Below are 5995 nucleotides of genomic sequence, written 5' to 3'. Positions count from 1 at the left end.
TGTCATTAGGACAGCCTAAAATCATCCCTAAAGACAATGGTCTTGTAAGAGGTGCCAACAATGGACAAAACATTGAAGTTCCAGGAGCTATGCTACTCAAACAATCAGTGGAAATGTGGAATTTAGATTCCATGTTACCCCAGATTCCCTTGAGTATAATGTCATCCTTGGTGGAACTTAGGTATATGACTCGTTGTATTCAATTGATGAATCCATGCAAATAGTCACCTTGAACACTCCTGTAGGCATTGTGAAACCACTATTTACGGGAGGAAGAGACCTTGGAGGATGTAGAGCTTCCAACATATCTTACTCAGAATATCCCAAGAGTTATGGTTGGATTGAAACTTTCCAATAAAATCAATTCAATCCAAGCACAACTTATCCACAATGAGAGCACAATCTCATGACCCTCGAGTTATGGGATTTGTTAGGTCAACCAAACTCACGGCTCATCCTAATAGAATTCCATTTACACAAGACTTGAACATGCCATGTTTAGGGTACTTTGAACATACAATATATATAGAATCTAACCCCCTTACTTGCAAGTTTTTTTGTGGTTGAGTATGTGTTGGAAGTAGATTACTATTACTACCCAAGCACCACTATGCTTTGCTAGCGATAGGGTCTATGATGGTCAACAATACAAAGTTGACAATACCATACTACAAGGAAGAGGATCCAACCCTAATGAATTTCTATGATGTTGAACGCAAAAAGTTACAAACCTCTTCCTCAAAAGCCCCTCTACATACAGGCCTACCATCTGCATCAATGACCGACTCCGATAAAGCATCTACCCCTCCAACTCCATCCTCACTAACAACATTCAATGCCAAAATCTCGCAATCAACAGCTATTCCCGAAGTCTCCCATGCGCAACCACCTATCTCTAAAAAGAAACTCAAGGGTAAAGCTTCGGAGCCAACGTCTCTTTATTCATTCTCACCAAAGGAGAAAGTTGCATGCTCAAAAAGCCTCAACATCGAAAGCCACTCTGCAAGAGACTCAAGCCTCATCAACAACAACTGCCATGAGTCTCAAAGCCGCAACCTCAATGCTAACCAATGTCAAGGAGGGCCCCAAACCTTCCTCTTCAACCAAAAAGAAAACTCCAGCATGACATCCAAAATTGAGGTATCTTAATGGCATCAAAATGTGGGTGAAAAAGCAGCTACTTGTAGCTCAAGGCTACTATGAGGGTGTCAATCCAATTTGGGTGCCTCGACAATCAAAGCCTCTTTGTCATCATCAATGGTAACACAAAACTCAAAAGCCAAGAAAGAATAAAAGTACTCCACAACATCATCCACAAAAGCCCATGCAAGTTTCTCAAAGAACAACAACTCAACAATTGTGGATACCAAAACAAAGGTAATACCAGCACTTAAATTCCTAAGCGCATCAAGAAGTGCCCCAAGCCTGCCCAAAGAAAGACGTCTCAAAGTAGCAACCATTAACTCCTAATGTTCATTAAAGATGGGTGCATGTGAACATGCTTCAAGAATAAGGGTATTAGGATGGTAATTCCATCATATGGTTGCCAACATTGAACAAAGGAAGGAACACTTCACCAACACCTTCAATCCCAACAACCACCTAAAGTTCGACAAGAATGGAGGCCCAAGCAACACCAAGCAAGCCACTCAACCCTTCTCGTGCATATAACACACACAAGAGCTTACTTGTTTAGTCAACCCCAATGGCAACTAACCAAAAGCTGTACCTGCCGCCTTGACAACACTTGAGCCACAAATTCAAGATTCAATTCCCATGTCTGCAACGAAAACTTATGAACGCATTAAGGACAAACTAACAATGCTCTTTTCACCCATTTGGATGAGAAGCATAAGTGCAAAAGCTACATAGCAGACATAAGAACCTATTCTCTCAAAAAGGAGAGTAGCTCCACAAGAACCTCTTGGACAAGGTGGTTTTTTTTTTTGAGACAAAAACACAAGGGAGTTAAACAAATGGACTACCTAGAAACGGTAAAATATTACAAAAAACTCCTAATAATCCTCAATGCCAATATATTTTTGTTACGCTTATAGCATACTATTCTTTTGGCTAAGTTAATATAGCAGCTGCTCCATGAGTACATATCCATACTCATACCTAGAGGACATTTGAACCAAAGCCTCATCATCGATAACTTTTTAAATAAATCTTTGGGTGGGAGGCCAATGGTGGGCGAAAGCCTGGTCAATGGTACAACCCATCGCTTGAAATTTTCCTTCAAATTGCAAACCTCTCCAAACGAAGCTAGAGTCTTCACAACACATTAATCTCTAGTCCTTAGTGAAGATGTCTATATTAGCCTCACAATTCAACGTAATTCTTTCATGCCTCACCGCAGCAAGTGGATATCTGCTTCATTGAATACTTACATATACATAAACGCATAAAAAGCACATGCGAAGAAGCATGCAAAAACATGCCATACTCAACAACATTTGACAAGAATCCTGCCACAAAAAGTGACATCATCGATGGCCAAATTCTCCAAGATGAATGTCGCTTCAGTGAATCAGATGAGGAGCTGAGAATCACAATCTCATGTTGATGATTTTATCTACGTTCCTCCGAATCCTTCCTCTCTTCTTGTTATTAACATCTCTTAGTTTCCCAACTAACACAAATAACATATAGCTTTGTTTATGATTGCCAAAAACACAGTGAGCAAAAAATATAACCCAAAAAAATGCTCACAAAAATATAAAAATGCAATTACTCGTAAAACCCCCACCCTCACCCTGTTAGGAATTCCCGCTAATCTCTAACCTTCTTATTTACTTACTAGCCTTTCTCATTCCTTCCGGAGGAACAAGGACCATTGAATGTCACTCGACATCAAAAGCCATCAAAAAATCTTGTCCATTCTCCCCACACAAAGGTCTTCAATGCGATCACGACACGATCAACATCAGGAAGGGGAGAATGTTAACCCATTCCTAGGGCTAACAAGAGATACCACCATTATCTTACATAAAGGAGTCAAGGTAGATATACCAAAAGGTCATACATTCAAGCTATGAAGCAATGGTGTCCAAATCTACAACTTAGACGGGTGTCCGTAATGGTCCGATGGAATACTTATGGGGATTTCCGCTTCAAGAGTGTGTGGTAGTAAATTAGGATGAAGTCCCGAGTTGTTAGATATCCGTAACGCCGCTACGGGCGTTACCACGAGAGGGGACGGCCTCTGGCTCACCACCCAGCCATAGAGGAAGAATGAGGATTGCCCCTCATCCCCCAGGCTATATAGTGTGTGGCCTGCCGTCCACACTAGCCTGGCCGCCCATGACTCCGCATGGGCGTCCTCTCCCACTGAACCTCGGACATGGCCATCCGGTCTGCCGTCGGTCACAGGCATTACAGCCTACGTAACATTACCCTCCCCTTAAGAAGAGTTTTCGTCCTCGAAAACAAACTGGGGAAACCTTTTGGAAATTGCACTACGGCGTTCCCAGGTTGCCACCTCCTCATCCCTATCTCTCCATTTAACAAGTACTTCCTAGTACACTTTATGTCGGGTTTGTCTATCACGATACTGTAGAATCTTTTCAGGTTCATGTGGTATCTTTGGTGGCTCTATCAAGTCCACCAAAATCTCTGGAGAAACTGCGTTCTCTAACTCGTGAACTGATTTCTTCAGTTTACTGACATGGAAGACAGGATGGACTTGAGAACTCTCCGGTAACTCAAGTTTATATGCTACGTCCCCAATCTTCTTAAGGATTTTAAAAGGACCACAATATCTTGGAGAAAGTTTATCACACTTTCCCATTTTCATGGTTTCTGACTGCGCAGGAACCTTGAGGAATACAAAGTCACCTTCTTCAAAGGTCACCTTTCTTCGTCCTTTATCCGCATAAGTTTTAGCGCGATCCTGAGCGCTACGAATGCTCTCACGTGCGGCTCTGAGCATATCATTCATATCTTCAAGGAAATCCTTGACAGATTGAATCTTCTGCGATCTTCACGTAGTCCTTCACATACTGTCGGTAGAACCCCAACATGCCAAAAAAAATCTACAGTTCCTCGAGATTCTTCGAGATTGGCCATTTAAGAATAGCCTCTACTTTTTCTGGCTCCATCCGCGTACCATCGGCGGATATAATATAGCCAAGGTAGTGAATTTTTGTTTCAAAAAATTCACATTTGCTTTTCTTTGCAAATAATTTGTGCTCTCGCAACAACTTGAACACTAGACGCAAATGCTCTATGTGTTCTTTCTGTGTCTTACTGTACACAAGAATATCATCTAGGAAAACTACTACGAATTTTCCCAGATATGGACGTAAAATACTGTCCATTAGCGTCATAAACGTCGCTGGAGCATTGGTTAGCCCAAATGGCATAACCAAAAACTCAAAATGCCCGAAACGGGTCCTAAATGCTATCTTCGCAACATCTTCTGCTTTTATTCTAACCTGATGATACCCAGATCTCAGGTCTATTTTTGTGAAGTATCTCGATCCATAGAGTTGATCAAACAACTCATCCATGCGTGGCATCGGATACTTGTTCTTAATCGTTATCTGATTAAGAGCCCTATAGTCTATGCACATCCGCATAGATCCGTCTTTCTTCTTTACCAGAAGAATAGGCGATGCCCACGGACTTGAACTAGGCCGAATAAAGCCTTTGTTCAAATATTCCGTTAATTGTTTTTCCACCTCCTGTGCCTCGGAGTGGCTTAATCTATAAGCAGGTTTGCTTATAGGTTTTGATCCTGGCATAACTTCGATGCCATGGTCTACTTCCCTAGATGGTGGTAAACCATCTGGTAAATCATCAGGAAAAACATCTTGAAATTCCTCTAATAAATTCGTTAAAGTATCTACGTACTTTTTCTTTAATGTCTCATTCACCTTGGATTTTTTCTTGTTTAAATCACATGCATGCCAAACACGGTTTTCAAACAGGGGGTCTCATCCAAGGTTATTTTGTTTTTCTTGTTTGTCTACGCAAACATCATTTATCGTTTCATCTACGGAAACAGAATTCAAAGAGAGGGTAACAAGCATATACCTCTACTATCTGGTCTCTGCGGACCGCTGTACACAACTCCATGGAGGAAATAAGTGGAGTGGCAGGGACAGTACGGTCGCCCTGCAGGGTGATGACTCTACCTCCATGCTCAAAACATAGCGTATTATGTAAGTAATTCTGATCTAGACTAGGGCCCAAGCCATACAGCCACTCCCTGCCTAGATATACGTCTGCTCTGGCTAAGTGCATGACCTGAAAGTCAAGCGGAGCCTTGTAGTCCTGCATAGATAATGGGACCCCCAATACTACGGTATTCCATACCATTTTGTCATATCCGTTGGCTAGGCCAACAGTATACTCATGATCACTCTGGGTCTCAGTCAATCCCAACTTCTTGACTAACGAGTAGTTCAAGAAGTTGTGACTAGCTCCATCATCAATAAAAACTGTGACTCTACGGCCACCTATGGTGCCATACATGCGCACCATGTCATGCGGACCTACAGTAGGCTACCACATCGCTGGTGTCACTGAACAAGCGTGATGCTCATCACAATGACACACTGTCACCTCTCTGAACTCTGCGAAACTGAGAGGGAGTCTCTGCACTGTATGCAACTGCCTAGAAGATTTACCATCTTTTTTGGGCTCGTTGCCACTCGTGCTGGCTTTAGGCTTTGGACACTCAGCCTTCGTGTGTCCTACTTCATTGCAATTAAAGCAGCGATTTTCCTTTCGCGCTTTAATATATTGCTCTTTCTTTTGGTTTTCAGTGTCTCTTTTTTTTCTGGATGGTCGCGGTTTTTTAGACCAATGACCACCTTGTCCTTCCTGGTCCGTCCTATCCCCTTGTTTGTCACTGCGGAACCCTTTTCTTTTGAGGCCTGACCTCCTCTTTTCACTACCCTCGGCCCTGCTAGAACCACCACGCGCACTACGGCGCTTGATGTCATCGAATATCTGTGCATATTGAATTGCCTCTGCTAAGTCTTTA

Source organism: Cibotium barometz, chromosome 43 (genome assembly GCF_041138505.1).
Source record: "Cibotium barometz isolate CiBa-2024 chromosome 43, ASM4113850v1, whole genome shotgun sequence".
Classification (NCBI taxonomy): domain Eukaryota; kingdom Viridiplantae; phylum Streptophyta; class Polypodiopsida; order Cyatheales; family Cibotiaceae; genus Cibotium; species Cibotium barometz.
The sequence above is the reverse complement of the archived record's forward strand: the minus strand, read 5'-3'. Positions refer to the sequence as shown.